The 19,842-nt window shown below is 49.5% G+C and overlaps 1 protein-coding gene across 2 annotated transcripts in view; it reads right to left on the reverse strand.

Annotated features, from left to right (window-relative positions):
* CEP192 (centrosomal protein 192) overlaps positions 1 to 19,842 on the reverse strand; it is a 2,224,848-nt gene that overhangs the window by 499,707 nt on the left and 1,705,299 nt on the right. The window lies entirely within an intron of this gene.

Genomic DNA, 19,842 nt, shown 5'->3' on the forward strand with positions numbered 1-19,842 from the left:
GTAAAGTGTGTGTTTTTATCTAATGTGTGTTTTTATCTAATGTGTTTTGGTGTAATACAAAGGATATTTTTATATACCCTTGTGTGGAGTTTCCTTTGTGGTGGGCCTTTGGGTGTTGTTGCTGGAGTGCGTGCGCAAATACTTAACTCACATCGCCTCCAAGTTTAGCCTTGCTGCTCGCGCCACGTTACCTAGAGGGTGAGCAGGGGTTATCTTGGCGTGTAACTCCCTTGCCCTGACTTGGGAGAGGTGGTCTCTGACTGACTTTGGCGAAAGCCCTGGCCAGCCAGGGATCCCATTTCAAACACAGAGCCTTCCCCCCTGCCTCAGGTTGAGGATCAGCCCTCTCAGGAGGCTGACCCAAAGACCCCAGAAGGAACTGTCCTAGAAGAGCTTGAACCTGAACAGGTTGAGTTTCTTGGGACAGGGGGACCTTCCAGGGCAGACTTGAGGCAGGCACAGTTAGACTGTTCCTCCCTTGAACCCCTCAGACAGCAGGCTGCTGCTGAGGCTGCAGGGAATGCTACAGGTGCCCACAAGGTATACTGGGATGAAGGACTCCTATACTTTGAGGCAAGAGACCCCAAGCCTGGTGCTACCAGGAGGCTGGTCATCCCCTTGTCTCTTAGAGGTTTCCTTCTCACCTTAGCCCATGAAATTCCCCTTGCAGGTCACTTAGGCCAGAACAAGACTTGGGACAGGCTTGCCCCACACTTTCACTGGCCTCATATGTCTGAAGACACCAAAGAGTTTTGAAGCTCATGTGTCACCTGTCAAGCCAGTGGCAAATCAGGTGGCACAACAAAGGCCCCCCTTATACCACTACCTGTGGTGGGGGTGCCCTTTGAGAGAGTGGGGGTAGACATTGTTGGACCAATGAACCCCCCAACAGCATCTGGGAACAGATTTATACTGGTGGTAGTGGATCATGCCACCAGGTATCCAGAAGCTATTCCCCTTAGGACCACTACAACTCCTGTTGTGGCCAGGGCCCTGCTTGGAGTTTACTCCAGAGTGGGGTTTCCTAAGGAGGTTGTGACTGACAGAGGTGCCGACTTCATGTCAGGATATTTGACTGCAATGTGGAAGGAGTGTGGTGTAAATTACAAATTTACCACACCTTATCACCCACAGTGCAATGGGTGTGTGGAGAGATTCAACAAGACCCTAAAAGGGATAATAAAAGGGTTACCTGAAAAGCTTAGGCGAAGATGGGACATCCTTTTACCCTGCCTTCTGTTTGCTTACAGAGAGGTCCCACAGAAGGGGGTTGGCTACAGCCCTTTTGAGCTTCTGTTTGGGCATCCTGTAAGAGGACCCCTATGTCTTGTAAAGGAAGGATGGGAGTTACCTCTCAAAAAGCCTAAACTTGACATTGTGGACTATGTACTTGCTCTCCGCTCCAGGATGGCAGAGTACATGGAGAAGGCATCCAAAAACATTGAGGCCAGCCAAGAACTTCAAAAAGCTTAGCATGACCAAAAGGCTGTCCTAACTGTTTATCATGCAGGACAGAAGGTATGGGTGTTGGAGCCAGTGGCCCCAGCAGCTCTCCAAGACAGATGGTCTGGACCCCATACCATTATTGAGCAAAAGGGAGAGGTCACCTACTTGGTGGACCTTGGAACTCCCAGGAGCCCCCACAGGGTGCTTCATGTAAGCAGGCTCAAGGCATTTGTCGACAGGGAGAACATGGGCTTGCTCATGGCAACAGATGAGGGACAGGAGGAAGAGAGTGACCCTCTCCCAGACCTGCTCACTCAGAACCCTGATGATGGGTCAGTTGATGGTGTAGTCTTTTCTGACAGCCTCTCTGAGCATCAACAAGAGGATTGTAAACAAGTTCTTCAATCCTTTAGACAAATGTTCTCACTGACACCCAGTCAGACAAACTGGTGCACCCATGAGGTTGACACTGGTGACAGTCTGCCTGTCAAGAGTAAAATCTACAGGCAACCTGACCACGTCAGGGACTGCATAAAGAAAGAAGTACAAAAGATGTTGGAATTGGGAGTCATTGAACCCTCAGAGAGCCCTTGGGCTAGTCCTGTAGATCTAGTGCCAAAACCTCACACCCAGGCTGGTAAGAGAGAGATGAGGTTTTGTGTAGACTACAGGGGTCTCAATGCTGTCACTAAGACAGATGCCCATCCAATACCTAGGGCAGATGAACTCATAGACAAGTTGGCTTTCGCAACCTTCTTGAGTACATTTGACCTAACAGCTGGTTATTGGCAGATCAGGTTAGCTGAAGATGCCAAGGCCAAAACAGCATTTTCTACCCCAGGAGGTCATTACCAATTTGTGGTGATGCCCTTTGGTTTGAAAAATGCACCTGCCACTTTTCAAAGGTTGGTGAACCAAGTCCTCACTGGGTTGGATGACTTTTGTGCAGCATATCTAGAAGATATTGATGTCTTCAGCTCCACCTGGGAGGATCACCTGAGGAAAGTTTTGGAGGCCCTGCAAAAGGCAGGCCTCACTATCAAGGCCACCAAGTGCCAGATAGGGCAGAGTCAGGTTGTGTACCTGAGCCACCTTGTAGGTGGAGGCCAGGTTCAACCCTTGGAGAGCAAGATACATGCCATAAAGGACTGGGCTCCTCCAACCACCCAGACACAGGTCAGAGCTTTCTTGGACCTGTCTGGTTAATATAGGAAGTTTGTCAAAAATGATGGGTCCATTGTGACACCACTTAATAACTTGACAAGCAAGAAAATGCCAAAGAAAGTTTAGTGCACAGTTAGCTGTCAGAAGGCATTCGATGACCTGAAGCAGGCCATGTGTACTGCACCTATTCTCAAGAGTCCTGACTACTCCAAAACCTTCATTGTCCAAACAGATGCATCTGAGTTGGGTGTGGGAGCTGTTCTATCTCAACTGAATATTGATGGTCATGACCAGCCCATTGCTTTTATAAGTAGAAGGATGACCCCTAGAGAGAACCGTTGGTCAGCTATTGAGAGGCAGGCCTTTGCTGTGGTTTGGGCCCTGAAGAAGTTGAGGCCTTACTTGTTTGGAACTCACTTCAAGATTCAGACCGACCATAAGCCCCTCTTGTGGCTAAATCAAATGAAGGGTGAAAACCCCAAACTTCTTAGGTGGTCCATTTCCCTACAGGGGATGGACTTTACAGTGGAGCACAGACCAGGGACTGACCATGGCAATGCAGATGGTCTCTCCAGGTATTTCCACTTAGAACAGGAAGACTCACCTGGTCAAGGTTAGTTTAATGTCCCTAAATTTGGGGGGGGGGTTTATGTAGGAGAGTGGGGTCTGCAATCCTATGGTCACCCTGGATTTTTGCTTTTTGCTTCACTGGTTTACGACTTTCCCTGGCTGTGGGCCTGCTAATCAGACCCACAGCCTAGCTGCTCTCTCTCTAAATTGACATCCATGTACTTTAGGTGCATTTACCAATTGGTATTGGGACCCCTTATCAGCCCCTGTACAGTGTACCATAGGTAACCAGGGCATAGGTGTACCCAAGGCCTACCAGGGGCTGAGGCATGTATTATGCCACCCCTGGCTGGCCATCTACACCGACACAACTGGCTGGTAAGACAGCTGGGGCAAGGTGGTGTAAACACCCTTTGCTATAGATATAGTACACCTATATCTAACCCTAAAACGGACACCTATATTCCTATCAGTCACTCCTATGGCAGGCCTTATCAATCCTGAAGGCAGAGTGCTTGGAATTATGTGAGATGGTCCTCTGGCATGAGCTGAGCCTGTCTGCAGCTTGCGCAACCAAGTCCTTAAAGCTATTCCATGATAACGCTATACCATATACTCTTAAGTGCATTATAATCCTCGCGGTTAAATACTAACTTTGGTATAGCATTATCAAAACATGTCGAGTAAGGTGTCATACGAATTGGAATACTACCCCCTCGCCAGTTCTGGCGACGGGGGTAGCATTCCACCATCTTAGAGGGACACAACATGTATGTAACTGTGAACCCCGGTTAAAGTTACCTCGAGCCTCAGCATCACAAAATGGATACTGCCACCACAGACATAAGTCTGACCTCCTGCTGCTGGGAGTCCTTCCAGCGAGGGAGGCCTGGACAAAGGGTTTCTGCCTTGGGAGGTGCTAGCACCACCCCAGACAGGATTTTGTGTATTGAGGTAGGGAGGCCTGAAAGGAATGAGACATGCCTGGGCACACAAGGTGTCCCTGTGCATACACCAGTTCAAACCAGTTGCTGGGACACTCCAGCCCCAGCTCTGGCACGTAACCGGACAAAGGATAGGGGGTGTAACCACCCCCCTTCCTGGTCCCACCCATAGGAGGGACCTAGTCGTAGTACAGCCCCCTTTAGTAGGATAAAGGTAGGAGCTGGTCCCATTCCAAATTAGATTTATCCTGAACTACTCTACAAGAAGAAACTCTGGACTTCGACGTTCTGCTACACAAAAGACTAAAGAATCTCCCTTGTGGGCAAGGAGTGTCCACCATGCAACGGCAGGATCCATCAAGCGTCCTAGCGGTTCACTTTGTCGGCCTTCCTGCCGGATCCAGACTTCAGAGCCCGACGAGACCCGGATTCCCAGACCTCTCCGACCTCTACCCACATCTGCAGCACAGCTGAGACCCGTGGGTGCGACGAGACACGTGGGACCGGCCATCTTGAAGAGACTGCACTTCGCTTCCAGCACGACTTCTGAGGCCTCCTCGAGAAAGTGCTTTGGGGATTGAGAAGCCCCAGTCCCGAGCAGCTCCTGCACCAAAGACCAGCCCTCCAGCATCCACGAGATCTGCGTGGGGCCCTTTTGCTTGATTGCTGCTCGACGCGTTGTCTGGTCACTTGCCGGCTGGCTAGTGACCTCCTAGACGATCATCCCAGAAATCTACACTGCTGGTCTGGTTGCTCCAGACTGGCCCTTGCTCCCTTTCAAAAGAGGAGCTCCCTGGACCCTCCTGGTCCACTCCAGACGCCTTTTCCACTCACCGAGTGGGTTGCCTTTGCCATGGCCTGTTGACTCCAAATCCGGATCTGACACCGCCGACAGCGAGAGCCTGCGTGGGACAGCTCGTGCCTCCATCCTGGTCGTCGAAGACACCGCCTGGTCCACGTGGCTTCAGAGACAAGCGTCCACTCTTCACCTGATTGCGACGACAGCATCTGGGTCCCTCCTGGTTCCACACCGGCCACTGGCTAGTGACTTTGAACACTGTCCCCTCTGCTTTCAGGTCCTCTTCTTCCTCGATCCACCCGTGGATCGCACCGGACATCTTCCTCCTGGTCGCCTGCAGCATCTTTCTTCAAGGCTCCATAGACTTCGACGCGGAAACCCGACACACTGACACCTATGCACCCGCAGCCTGTGGGTGAGGTAACAAGAGCATTTCGGTGCTCAAGGGTAGATTAAGTCTCCTAGTGTCCAGATTTCCAGTCGTTTTAGTCCTAGATAGTAAAGACTCTCCATACTCACCTTTTTCGTAAACTGTACTGTCCATTGACTTTGTTCCGCATCTCGCGTGCGAGTTCACACTCTGCACACGCGTCCCGTGGGCCTCCTATTACTTACCTAAGGTTAGGATAGTGTAGCCCCAGCGATCCTACAGCCTCTGGACAGCTCCATTCCTTCTATCGATTTCCTTATACCATTTACTTCAGTTTCAAAATGCTTTATTCGGTTTGTACAGGTACAACCATGCAGCAACGTACATAAGTACAGTTTCAGATCGTATTTATGTAAGTTAAATAATGAAACAATTAAAATTACATCAATATCCATGCCAGTCTTATTTAGATCAATAAGGTGTATCTCGCTTGAGTACAAAGTTAGATTTGGTCTATATACGTTTTAGCAGCAGTTTGGTCACTTTAACATTTTAGCAGCAATTTGTTAGCAATAGAGGTTTGTGCAAAACGCCAGTGCAAAAAATGCAAAAACCAGAAGACAATCATTACCATAAGGTACTTTCGGCAGGTGTAAATATGCAGAATAAAATATAAAGTGCATATGAATAAATACACATACAGGCAATGTAACTCAAACAATACATCATAGATAAAATAGGACACATTAGTAACATGAAATGTAACAGCCAGCGGATAAACAGGGGTAAACGGGGGGAAGATGTCATATAATAATTGATTTCCTATGCCAGATACATTTTAGGATATAAGTGGCCTCACGATAACACACATCCGGGGAAGCCAAGTCAAACAACAATTGCATTGCGGCTCTTGTATTGCACATGTTATGTTCTAAAAATAATTGCTTCAGATAAAACTTTCTAAAACCAGTATAAAAATTACAAAAAAGTAAAAAGTGGCAGGTGCTCTGTTTAGATTTCCCATCACATGGACACAGACATATCCCGGGTTTTTTTACAGTAGGGAAAGCCACCAAATGGTGGACTATTCCCAGCCTTAGGCGAGCTAGAACAAAGCGATGGGAATTAATGCTGACAAATGTAAGATAGGAGGGGAGACCTGTGCTAAGGTTGTACTCCATGTATAATTTAAACGTACTTTGCATTGCATACTCCTTCATTCTGGTCCCTTTTACATGGTCCAAGTAAATGGATTTGAGATCACGCTTTGTTAAAACTGATTCAGTTAATATATCTTTAAAAATGTCCTGACCGAAGAGGATCTTATACCAGGAATGAATGTGTTTTAGCCAGGGGATTTTCGAGTGTCGGTCAAGTTTAATACAATCCATAATTATTTCCTGGGTAAACCTGGTTTCTTCTTTGGCCCATATGGACCGCCATAGGGACAGGGGACGCAGTGCAATCAAATCTGTGACATAATTTATGCCTAACTCTCTATGAGTAATCTCATTTGAGGCAGAAACAGGGAGGCATAATAGTCGTTTCAGATACTTGTTTTCCTCCTGCTGGATGGACAGGGCAATCTGAGGATTATATCCCCATATCCCTGCTCCATACAGGGCAGAGGACATACATCTTGAATTATAGATGGAGATCATCTCTCGGATTCTACGGCCCCCCAGTTTAGAGGCAAATCTGAAGATGCAATTTACGTTTCTGGTCATCTTCAGACCAACACAGGATTGCTCGTTTACCCATCTCCCATCTCCTGAAAAAGTAATACCTAAGTAGCAGAAATGTTGGACAGCCTCAAGTTTATCCCCATCTAAAAAAAATGACTTGTTTTTCTTCATTTTCTTTCCACAGGTCATGGTCATTGTCTTGCCCTTGTTGATTTTGAGCTTTCTGCCCTGAATAAAAGTATGGAACTTCTTAATTAACTTTTGCAGCCCGTTCGCGGTCCTGGAGATCAGGACCGCGTCGTCCGCGTATAAAAGGACGGGTATTTGCTTTCCATTAATGGTGGGGGCATCGGCAGAAGATTCTTGTAAAAATTGGTCAACCTGATTTATAAAAAGGGAGAATAAAAGAGGGGCAAGCACGCACCCTTGTCGGATCCCTCTGCCAATTTTAAAAAAGGGGGTACATTCACCGTCTGTTCCAAATCTAACCTTGCTTGAGAGACTACTGTACATTCTAGCAAGGAGATGGATGATTTCGGGTGGTGCACCCATGGCAAGTAGTGTTGGCCAGAGCAGTGCGTGTTCCACCAAATCAAATGCGGAACTTAGATCGGCAAAGCACATAAACAGGTTCCCTTCCTTAGCTTTTGTGTACTTGCCGATAATAAGTTCCAGGTTCACGCACTGCTCCATAGTTCCTAAACCCCTACGGAACCCGTACTGAATGGGCGAAAGAATATTGTTGTCTTCTGCCCAGGACTCTAATCTTACCAAAAGTACACGACTCAAGATCTTTAATGATGAGTCCAAAAGTGAAATTAGGCGATCATTTCGTGCTTCTGCCCTTGAGCCCTTTTTAAAAAGCGGCACTATAATAGATTGACCCCATGAAGTTGGTAACTTATCTTCAATAGCAGCATTAAAGTAACGGGTCAAAATGGGGGCCCATAGGGCAATCTCAAATTTGTAAAAGTCCACAGGGACCCCATCCGGTCCCGGGGCTTTCCCCCCCTTACTCTTCTCGATTGCCTCAATCACCTCGCTTAATGTCACAGAAAACAATAATTTCTCCCAATAAAAACAGGTTTGTTTGTCGGTTAAAACATTGGAATTAGAAACAGAAATAAAACCAGAGGTAAAATCAGAGTTAAAAATCCCTGTGAAGTGTGCTATCCAAGCCCGACAACTGACATGCGAAGTTAGTTCAGGAATGTTGTCGTTCTTCAAGAACGGACTATTTACAGTGTCCCAGAAAAGTTTATGATCTTTGGTGTCTGCGGCCAGATCTAATTTCGCCTATGCCTCGTCCTGCAATTCCTTCTTCCTGGTGGAGAGTGCAGTTTTGTAGTTATGGCGTTCTTCCCTGATCTTACTAGCGTCTCTGGGTGTGGCATCAAGTGAAGTTTTCAGCCTTTTTAATGACTGAGCACAATGGTCATCAAACCACACCGCCATGACCTTCCTTGATTTCCGGGCTTTATGCGTCAAGGATTTCTCAATAGTTTTTGTTATAGTTAGGAAGTTGGATAACAAGGTTCGTGGGCATGGTTTCGAGGACAAGCAATACTCGACTTCTCTACAACAATTTGTGATCACATTGGCAACAAATTGAGTGGGGTCAACTTTTATCCATTTCACCCTCATCCCATTTGGTCTTTCTGCTGCAATGTTCTGGATTGGTTGACCATAGGTGTTCTTTTTGGTTCCCCAACCCAATAGTTCAACGGTTACACTGTTATGGTCACTGACCGTTTGTTCAATCACCCAAACGTTGATATAAGCTACAGAGCAAGATATCATAATGTGATCAATGAATGATTGGCTGTTTCTCCCATGAAATGTCGGACACCTAACATTGTTCGTGTTCTTGTTGCATTCTAGGAGGTCCAGGTCATATTTAGCAAGTAGGTTATTTAGAGCACTACCATAGTTATTGTGTGGGAAATGATTATATACACTTGTTTCCCTTCCCGAGTACTCCTCCCTGTGGCCACATGCCCCCTTGAGTGCATAGATACATGTTTTGATGTTGAAGTCTCCTACCCATAGGATGGCAGCTGGTTTGGATGTACTTGATAAGATCACATCAATCGCCCGCTCTATGTCAGAAATGAACATTCCCCGTTTATGCCCCGCAATGTTATTGTAGAAGTTCACTACTATTAAATCTCTACTTCTGCTATGGACCATACGCAGAACGGAGGCGTGTTCTCCTAGGACAACATGATCACTAACACGAAACTCAGTCAATGCAGTGGATATCAGGGTCACAAGTTCGCCCTTGGCTCTACCAGCCTGGGATGCCACAGCCTGCACGCTAAAGGAAGTGTAACCCTCAACGCGTACTTCTTCCCTGTCCCAAGTTTCTTGCAGGCAGATTATGTCATAACCCTGTTTAATAAAGTCAGCCCATATAGGGGTGTTTACCTTAGAGGCTATCCCAGCTATATTCCACGTAATAGCCCTCAGGTTCTCTTCTAAAGCTACTTGGGGTTGGTGGGAAACTGTTATGACTGATGATGTTATCGGGTTCTCCAAATAATTTTCACCGGTGCATATGGTAGCATCTATCAAGGTTGGATCGTTAGAATTTGCTACAGTGGTGTCTGTTGGAAATTCCTCAACTGTTTTAACGGCCATCGACCTAGGTTCCTCAGTCACAGATGACTCATCAGCGGGAGTATCCCTGAGTCAGTCATTTTCATCTAAGGAGTTGAATATCTGGAACCTATTAGATGTTGGGACCGCATATTGACCATAAGTGCTCGTTTCCGGCCCAAGGACATTAAGGTTATTGAAGTAGTTGGGGTTTGATGTTCTGAATAAGTTCAGTGGTTGCTGTGGTGCATATTGATTATATGGGTCATAAGGAATCAAAGGGTGCCCGACTGATTGCGCTAGTGCCTGCTGTACAGGTGGATGAGGCATGTTTATTGCTCTAGGGTGTTTGAAATTCTGCACGGGAGTTTTAAATCCCACCTGATTTCTGTAAAAGTAGTCCAGTGGGAACAAGGTGGTGTTGTAATCATTATCTAATGGGATTGGCGCGTTCAGGATGGAATCTCTTGCCCATTCGGTGGTTTTATAATTTATGATTACGCAGTCCCCACTTATTTCCTTTTTGCTGGGGCCCACCCACACCCTACCCTTTGGGTTGAGATAATCTGACTTGCCCCTCTTAGGGGAAATCCACAATTGTGGACAAGCCAGTGCAAAATTTTGTTTTTAAGTGTTTCACTATTTTCGAGTTGGGAGGGTTTCAGTTTCGGGACATTGGCAAGGATTGCCACATATGGTCTACTTTCTGGGGGGAGATTAATCACTGCAGGAATGATGTTATTATAGCAGCTGCGTGCTGGTGGATTCCCATTTACTGAGGTATGACCTGTTAGCACTCCACCTCTTACCCCAGAGGGCCCACTTGTGGTGTTACCTGGGGTATAGATGTATGAATTAGTGGGCTTGCCGAGAGCAGCCGTGGGGGGCCACATTTCTAGCGGAAGGGACCTGTGAATTAGTTGTATTAGTAGCAGTCATGTTGTCCTTATTCCCAGAGGGTTCGTGCGAAGGAGTTGGAGTGACAAGAGGACCCAGATGTTCAAGGATGTCTAATTTAGCTTGACCTAATTTCTCCAAATTTTCCACCTTTTTACAGATCTGCTCAAGTTTGTCATTTAGGGGGGCAATAAGGAGCTTCATAGCATCCACGATGTGACACACTATAGACTCCCCATTTAGTGTGGTGGGATTGATATTGCCTCTTGATCCCAAATTTGGGCTTGACTGCGGTGGGGGTGACTCTCTTCCATTGGCCTGTTCTGATAATGACAAACTAACCTTCTTTCTCCTACCCCTTTGTTTCGCGTACCCCCTACTTGGGGCCAGTAATTTTCTATTTCGTGTGCGTCTGGATCTGCGGTGGACAGAGCCGTTGCCAGTCGTGATATCTACATAGCTATTATTAAGTGAGTCAATTGCGGGAATGGGATCATCAATATCACAAGAAATCAGGATTGCGCTGGTCTCAGGCGCATTACTGGGCCCCAGTTCCTTAGGTGGTGTAACATTAATCTGTAAATTAGGAGTTAGGGACAACCGACTATCCCTATCTTGAAACACTGCAGGGAGTATGAGAGGATCTTCCACATGGGTTGGCACGGCCCCGGGTAGATCCGTGTAAGATTGCATTAATATGGAATCGTTTGATAATGATGTCACATTTATGTTATTTTCATTGCAATCATCGGGTTGTGATATCTGCTGGATTAAACAGGTACTTGGTGGTAACGACAATCGTCTCTCGGTATTTTCAATGGCATTCGCTACCACTACGATTGTCTGCTGAAGCATGCGGTCAATTGCAGTTAACGTTGGTAGCGGTGTTTTTGTTGGGGCAGTGTTCCTTGTGACAGAGCGTGTATGAATGGGCGTTTTTTTTAACCGTGTTCTTGGCATTTGACTTGGGCTCCATAGGTGCCATTTACAGTGTGCTTTATAAATCAAATGTGTAAATACCTTTAGAATAGACGGCGATTCGGCCAGGGGATATTGCCCAGCCCAGACTCTGCAGGCCTCGGAGGGCCACAGAGGGCCCGCCCTTTGCCCGGGCTTAGCCCCGGGCACGGCCCCGCGCGCGGTCCCGCGACGCGGGAAGGCCAGCCCCTTTAACGGCGCCTCCGGGCGCTAAGCCTCTACGCGACTTCCGGGCCAGTCGCGGAGGCTTCTGGGGGCTGTAGTCTCTACTCCCCCGCTCTGTGGCAGTCCCGGTGTTGGAGGGCTGCGGCGGGGGGAGAAGACAGCAGGTGCGGTGTAGTGGCAGCAGCTTTCCCTCAGCAGGTCGCTCGGGTCCCCAGGCAGACGAGGCTGAAGGCAGGTCAGGATCTCTGGGCGGCAAGCAGCGTGCAGGTAGGCACACGCACGGAACTCCACAAGCTTTGGCGCTATCACACCCGCTCCACCGCAAGGCCAGCCCCTTTAACGGCGCCTCCGGGCGCTAAGCCTCTACGCGACTTCCGGGCCAGTCGCGGAGGCTTCTGGGGGCTGTAGTCTCTACTCCCCCGCTCTGTGGCAGTCCCGGTGTTGGAGGGCTGCGGCGGGGGGAGGAGACAGCAGGTGCGGTGTAGTGGCAGCAGCTTTCCCTCAGCAGGTCGCTCGGGTCCCCAGGCAGACGAGGCTGAAGGCAGGTCAGGATCTCTGGGCGGCAAGCAGCGTGCAGGTAGGCACACGCACGGAACTCCACAAGCTTTGGCGCTATCACACCCGCTCCACCGCAAGGCCAGCCCCTTTAACGGCGCCTCCGGGCGCTAAGCCTCTACGCGACTTCCGGGCCAGTCGCGGAGGCTTCTGGGGGCTGTAGTCTCTACTCCCCCGCTCTGTGGCAGTCCCGGTGTTGGAGGGCTGCGGCGGGGGGAGGAGACAGCAGGTGCGGTGTAGTGGCAGCAGCTTTCCCTCAGCAGGTCGCTCGGGTCCCCAGGCAGACGAGGCTGAAGGCAGGTCAGGATCTCTGGGCGGCAAGCAGCGTGCAGGTAGGCACACGCACGGAACTCCACAAGCTTTGGCGCTATCACATTTACTTAGTATATGGTTTGCCGTGCCCCTAGGGCACCATTGTAATTTTGTGCAACTTGTAGGAGAGTGGGGTCTGCAATCCCATGGCCACCCCAGATTTTTGCTTTTTGCTTCACTGGTTTACGACTTTCCCTGGCTGTGGGCCTGCTAATCAGACCCACAGCCTAGCTGTTCTCTCTCTAAATTACAACCATGTACCTTAGGTGCATTTTACCAATTGGTACTGGGCCACCTTATCAGTCCCTGTACAGCATACCTTAGGTATCCAGGGCATAGGTGTACCCAGGGCCTACCAGGGGCTGAAGCATGTATTATGCCACCCCTGGCTGGCCATCCAAACAGACACAACTGGCTGCACGACAGCTGGGGCAAGGTGGTGTAAACACCCTTTGCTTTAGATATAGTATTCCTATATCTAACCCTAAAATGGACACATATATTCCTATCAGTCACTCCTATGGCAGGCCTTATCAATCCTGAAGGCAGAGTGCTTGGAATTATGTGAGATGGTGCTCTGGCACATGCTGAGCCCGTTTGCAGCTTGCGGAACCAAGTCCAAATAGCTGTTCCATGATAACGCTATACCATATACTCTTAAGTGCATTATAATCCTCGCGGTTAAATGCTAACTTTGGTATAGCATTATCAAAACATGTCGAGTAAGGTGTCATACGAATTGGAATACTAACCCCTCGCCAATTCTGGCGACGGGGTTAGCATTCCACCCTTCTAGAGGGACACGACATGTATGTAACTGTGAACCCCGGTTAAAGTCAGACACAGCCTCAGCTCCACAAAATGGATGCTGCCACCAAGACACAAGTCTGCCCTCCTGCTGCTGGGAGTCCTTCCAGCAACGGAGGCCTGGACAAAGGGTTTCCTGTCAGGGGCGGTGCTAGCACCATCCCAGACAGGATTTTGTGTATCCCAGGTAGGCAGGGCTGAAAGAAAGGTGACTGCAAGTGGCACCCCGGTGCTCACTGTGCATATGCCGGCTCAAACCAGTTCCTGGGGCACACCAGCCCTTGAGCTGGGGAGAGACCGGACAAAGGAGAGGGGTGTAACCACCCCCCTCCTGGTCCCACCCATAGGGCAGGACCTAGTCGCGTGCCAGCCCCTTTTCTTAGAATAAAGGTAGGAGCAGGCCCCCTTCCCAAATTAGATAATTCTGAATCTTGAACTACTTTCCACGAAAGGAACTCTTGACTTTTTCTGAAGACTCTCCCTTGTGGCTAAGGAGTAGCCACCCTGCACCAGCAGGCACCATCGAAGCTCTTGCGGTTTGCTACTCGTCCATCCTCCGGATCAAGACTGCCCAGCTCGACGAGACCCGGATTCCCTGCCATCTCTGACCTCTACCTACATCATCCAGCCCAGCTGAGATTCGTGGGTGTGACGAGACCCGTGGGACCGGCCATCTTCAAGACCTGCACGACGCTTCACCAGCACGACCCCCGAGAGACCCTCGAGTAAGTGCACTGGGGTTTGAGAAGGCCTAACCCTAAGCAGCTCCAGCACCGAAGTCCAGCCTCCCAGCATCCACGAGATCTGCGTGGGGCCCTTCTGCTTCTTTGCTGCTTGCCACGTTGTCCGGTCACTTGCCCGTTGGCTAGTGACCCTCTTGACGACGTACCACGACGTTTTCACCGCTGGTCTAGGTCCCCTAGACTGGCCCTTGCTTCTTGTCCAACAAGAAGTGCCCTGGACCCTCCTGGTCCACTCCAGACGCTATCTTGACTCCACCGCGTGGGCTTGCCTTTGCCAAGGTTTGTTGCTCAAATCCTGAGTCCAGCATCGCCGACAGCCGACAGCCTCGTGGGACAGCTCGCACCTCAAGCCTGGACGCCGACAACGCCTCCTAGCCCGTGGGACTGCAGAGTCCAGCGTCGCCTACTCACCTGGTCGATGTGACTTCATCCGGTGCCATCCTGGTGCCCACATAATCACTGGCTAGTGATTAAGAACTAAGTCCCCTCTGCTTTCAGGTCGTCTCCTTCACTGATCCAGCCTTGGATCACACCGAACATCTTCACTGGTCGCCTGCCAGCAACTTCTTCTTTCAGGCTCCATAGACTTCAACGAGGATTCCCGACGTCTTTTGAACCCTATGCAGCCGCTGCCCCTGGGCTAGGTAACTTGAGTATTTCGGTACTCCAGCACAGGTTCACTATCCAAGTGTCCAGATCCTTTTTCGTTTTCAGTCTATCTAGTCGGATTCGTCCGGAAACAGTAACTTTAGAAACGCTAGCATCCATAGACTTCTTCCCGCATCCCGCGTGAGAGTGCACACTCTGCACACGATCTCCCTAGGCCTCCTGCTCGTAATCTTAAGGTTCAGCAGTGTAGTCCTAGCGATCCTGAAGCCTCTGGATCTTGTTACTTACCTGCTAGTATTTCGCATTCCACTTTTTGTGTATATGGTTTTTCGTGCCCCTCGGGCATTTGTGTAAATTGTGCAACTTAAAGTATTTTCGTAAGAGTTTTGTATTGTGCTTAGCTCCCTGACTCATAAAGAGTTCAGGGTAGACTTGTTATAAATAAATATCCTTTATTTTCATAACAACTTGTGTGGTGTCCTTTCACTTGGTGTTCAAGGGGTATATGTGATGGTAAAACAGCTGGCTTAACACGCGCTCTAGAGTTTAACCTGAAGACTGCTCGTGTCCATGCTACTAGGATAGCTGGTCTGAAAGGTTGACTTACAACCAATCCTCAATAAGGGTCGTTTGGTATGATACACAGTGATCACTAGAATAGTGAGCACTATATATCAGGCCAACTTCTCACACAACTTATCGTATTTTTCCTAAGAGATTGTCATGTGCTTAGCCCTCTGATCTCAAAGAGTTCAGAGGTGTTTGTTATTAATAAATATACTGTTTATTTTTATAACAACCTGTGTGGTGTCCTTTCATCTGGTATACAAGGGGTTATATGTGGTGTAGGAAGGTAGATCCCTGACTATGGTTGCCCCCAATTTTTTGCCTGGTGTCTTGCTGCTTTTCTGACTTAGTTGACCTGGGACCCTGCTATTCAGGACCCCAGGCCTACTGCTCTCTCTGTAAAATGGATTCCATGTACCTTAGGTACATATCTAATTGGATACCGAGTCACCTTATCAGTCCCTGTACAGTGTACCTTAGGTACCCAGGGCATAGGTGTACCCAGGGCCTACCAGGGGCTGCAGCATGTTTTATGCCACCCCTGGCTGGCCATCCAAATCTGACACAACTGGCTGCACGACAGCTGGGGCAAGGTGGTGTAATCACCCTTTGCTTTAGATATAGAATTCCTATATCTAACCCTAAAATGGACACATATATTCCTATCAGTCACTCCTATGGCAGGCCTTATTAATCCTGAAGGCAGAGTGCTTGGAATAATGTGAAATGGTGCTCTGGCATGAGCTGAGCCCGTTTGCAGCTTGCGGAACCAAGTCCTAATAGCTGTTCCATGATAACGCATACCATATACTCTCAAGTGCATTATAATCCTCGCGGTTATATGCCAACTCTGGTATCGCTTTATCAAAACATGTCGAGTAAGGTGTCATACGAATTGGAATACTAACCCCTCGCCAATTCTGGCGACAGGGTTAGCATTCCACCCTTCTAGAGGGACATGACATGTATGTAACCTGTAACCCCGGTTAAAGTCAGACATAGCCTCAGCTCCACAAGATGGATGCTGCCACCGAGACACAAGTCTGCCCCCCTGCTGCTGGGACTCCTCCCAGCGCAGGAGGCAAGGACAAAGGGTTTCCTGCCAGGGGCGGTGCCAGCACCGTCCCAGACAGGATTTTGTGTATCCTAGGTAGGCAGGGCTTTAGAGGAAGGTGACTGCAAGTGGCACCCCGGTGCTCACTGTGCATAGGCCGGCTTGAACCAGTTCCAGGGGCACTCCAGCCCCTGATCTGGGGAAAGCCCGCCAAAGGAGAGGGGTGTAACCACCCCCCTCCTAGTCCCACCCATAGGGCAGGACTTAGTCGCGTGCCAGCCCCTTTTTGCAGGATAAAGGTAGGAACTGGCCCCCTTCCAAATTAGATCATCTTTGAATCCTGAACCGACTTTCCACGAAAGGAACTCAAGACTCTTCTCAAGATTTCTCCCTTGTGACTAAGGAGTAGTCACCCTGCAGCAGCAGGCACCAACCAAGCATCGCGGTCTGCTGTAAGTCTCTCCTCCGGATCAAGACTGCCCAGCACGACGAGAACCGGCTTCCCTGGCACCTCTGACCTCAACCTGCATCATCAGCCCAGCTGTGATCCGTGGGTGTGACGAGACCTCGAGGGACCGGCCATCTTTAAAGACTGCACGACGCTTGTCCAGCACGACCACCGAGTGACCCTCGACTGAGTGCTTTGGGGTAAGAGAAGCCCCGACCCTGAGCAGCTCCAGCACCGAAGTTCAGCCCCCCTGCATCCACGAGATCTGCGTGGGGCCCTTCTGCTCTTTGCTGCTCACCGCGTTGTCCAGGTCCCTTGCCCGTTGGCTAGTGGCCCTCTTACGACGCTTCACGACGACAAACACCGCTGGTCTGGTTGCTCCGGACTAGCCCTTGCTCCCCTCCAAAAGAGGAGCACCCTGGACCCTCCTGGTGCACTCCAGACTCCATTTTAAGTCCACCGCGTGGGCTTGCATTTGCCAAGACTTGTTGCCCCAATCCTGGGTCCAGCGACGTCGACAGCAGAGACCTTCCTGGGACAGCTCGCACCTCCATCCTGGTCACCGACAACGCCTCCTGGTCCGAGAGACTGCAGAGCCCAGCAGCGCCCACTCACCTGGTCGAGGTGACTTCGTCCGGTGCCAACCTGGTGCCCACCTAAATCACTGGCTAGTGATTCAGAACTTGGTCCCCTCTGCTTACAGGTCTTCTTCTTCCCTGATCCAGGCTTGGATCACCACGAACTTCTTCACTGGCCGCCTGCCAGCAACTTCTTTCTTCAGGCTCCTGGTTCTTCAACGAGGGTTTCCGACGCAACTTGAACCCTATGCAGCCGCAGCCCCTGGGCTAGGTAAACTGAGTACTCCGGTGCTCCAGCATAGTCCAACACCCTAAGTGTTCGGATCCACTCTTGTTTTCGACCCACCTAGCCGGGTTCGCCCGAGAACAGTAACTTTGCAATTGCTAGTATCCATAGACTTGTTCCCGCATTACGCGTGAGAGTTCCCACTCTGCACACGGCGTCCCTAGGCCTCCTGCTTCTAATCCAAGGGTTCAGCATTGTAGGCCTAGCGTTTCTACAGTCTAGAAAAGTATTACTTACCTGCTAGTAAATTCGCATTCCACTTCTTGTGTATATGGTTTTTCGTGCCCCTCGGACATTTGTGTAAATTGTGCGACTTTCAGTATTTCTTATAGAGTTTTGTTGTGTGCTTAGCTCCCTGTCTCATAAAGAGGCAGGGTAGTCTTGTTAGAAATAAATACACGTTTATTTTCATAACAACTTGTGTGGTGTCCTTTCACTTGGTGTTCAAGGGGTAAATGTGATGGTAAAACAGCTGGCTTAACACGCCCTCTAGAGCCTTAGACTGCTCGTATCCATGCTACTAGGATAGCTGGTCTATAAGGTTGACTTACAACCAATCATCAATAAGGGTTGTCTGGACTGATACATAGTGATCACTAGAATAGTGAGCACTGCATATCAGGCCAACTTCTCCCATGTGGTATAACAGCTGGCTTTACATGCCAAAAGAGTTTAGCCTAAGCCTGCTTTGTCCATGCTACCATTAGGATAGCTGGTCTATAAGGTTGACTTACAACCAATCACCATAAGGGTTGTTTGGACTGATACAAGGTGATCACTAGAACTAGTGAGCATCATATATCAGGCCAACTTCTCACAGAACCAACACAGGTGCCATGAAACTAGGGTCCTGAAAGGGGATGACTTTAACCCTAGATATCACACCAGAAAGTCCTGGAGGACGGAACGGCCAAAGAAGCCATCCCTCCGGACTTGGCTGTCCAGGCAATAGTGTCTTGCAAACGTGTGCAGCGAGGCCCACGTAGCTGCCTGGCAAATGTCCTGCAAGGGCACTCCTCGGCCCAGGGCAGTTGTAGTCGCCGTGGCCCGAGTGGAATAAGCCCTCAGCCTTCTTAGCCAAGGAGTAACACGCCTGGATACACAAGATGATCCACCAAAAGATGGTCCGCTTGTGCACCGCCTTTCCCTTCTTAGCGCCCACGTAACCAACAAAGAGTTGGTCATCCACCCCGAACTGGCGTGTGCGATCCAGATAGTAAGAGAGCGCACGTTTTGGGTCCAGATGGTGGAGCCTCTCTTCCTCCTTCGAGGGATGCGGAGGCGGAAAGAAGATGGGCAAGGTAATGGACTGCCCGATGTGAAAGGCTACGACAACCTTGGGCAGGAAAGAGGGTCTCGTCCGCAACACAACCATGTCCGGATGGACAGAGAGGAAAGGAGGTGTAGAAGAAAGAGCCTGGAGCTCACTCACTCTCCTGGCAGAGGTGATGGCAACCAGGAAAGCAGTCTTCAAAGTAAGAAGACGGAGAGGACATTTATGGAGCGGCTCAAAGGGAGCACACATAAGGTAAGTAAGTACAAGGTTCAAGTCCCACTGGGGCATCACGAAAGTAACAGGAGGAAACGTGTGTGATGCCCTTCAAAAACCTATTTACAATTGGGGACTTGAACAAGGAAGGCTGATCAGGTAGCCTTAAGAAGGCGGAAAGGGCAGAAAGGTACCCCTTGATAGTGCCTAGAGCAGAGCCCTGCTGGTCAAGAGAAAGAAGGAAGAGAAGAACCTCAGAAAGGGGTGCAGAGAGTGGATCCACAGCCTTTGCTGTGCACCATGCCACAAATCTGTTCCACCTGCAGGCGTATACAGACTTTGTGGAGGGACGCCTGGCTGCCAGAATGACATTACAAAATTCAGGAGGCAATCAAATGGCCTCAACTGTCGCCGCTCAATCTCCAAGCTTGTAGGTGGAGACTGGACAGGTTCGGGTGGAGGACCGTCCCCTGCTGCTGCGACAGAAGGTCCTCCCGAAGAGGCAGACGAATCGGGGGATGGACTGACATGCTGAGTAGCTCGGGACACCAGTATCTTCGTGCCCAGTCCGGAGCCACAAGGATGACTTGGGCCCGGTCGCGTTTGATCTTCTTCAGCACTCTGGGTAGAAGTGGTATAGGTGGAAAGGCGTACAATAGACCGCAACTCCACTCGCAACGAAAAGCGTCTCCGAGCGAGTGCCGCCTTTGAAATTCCAACGCGCAGAACTGATGACATTGCGCGTTCTTTTCTGTGGAGAATAGATCTAACCAAGGCT

This window comes from Lissotriton helveticus, chromosome 4_1, assembly GCF_964261635.1.
Source record: "Lissotriton helveticus chromosome 4_1, aLisHel1.1, whole genome shotgun sequence".
NCBI lineage: Eukaryota > Metazoa > Chordata > Amphibia > Caudata > Salamandridae > Lissotriton > Lissotriton helveticus.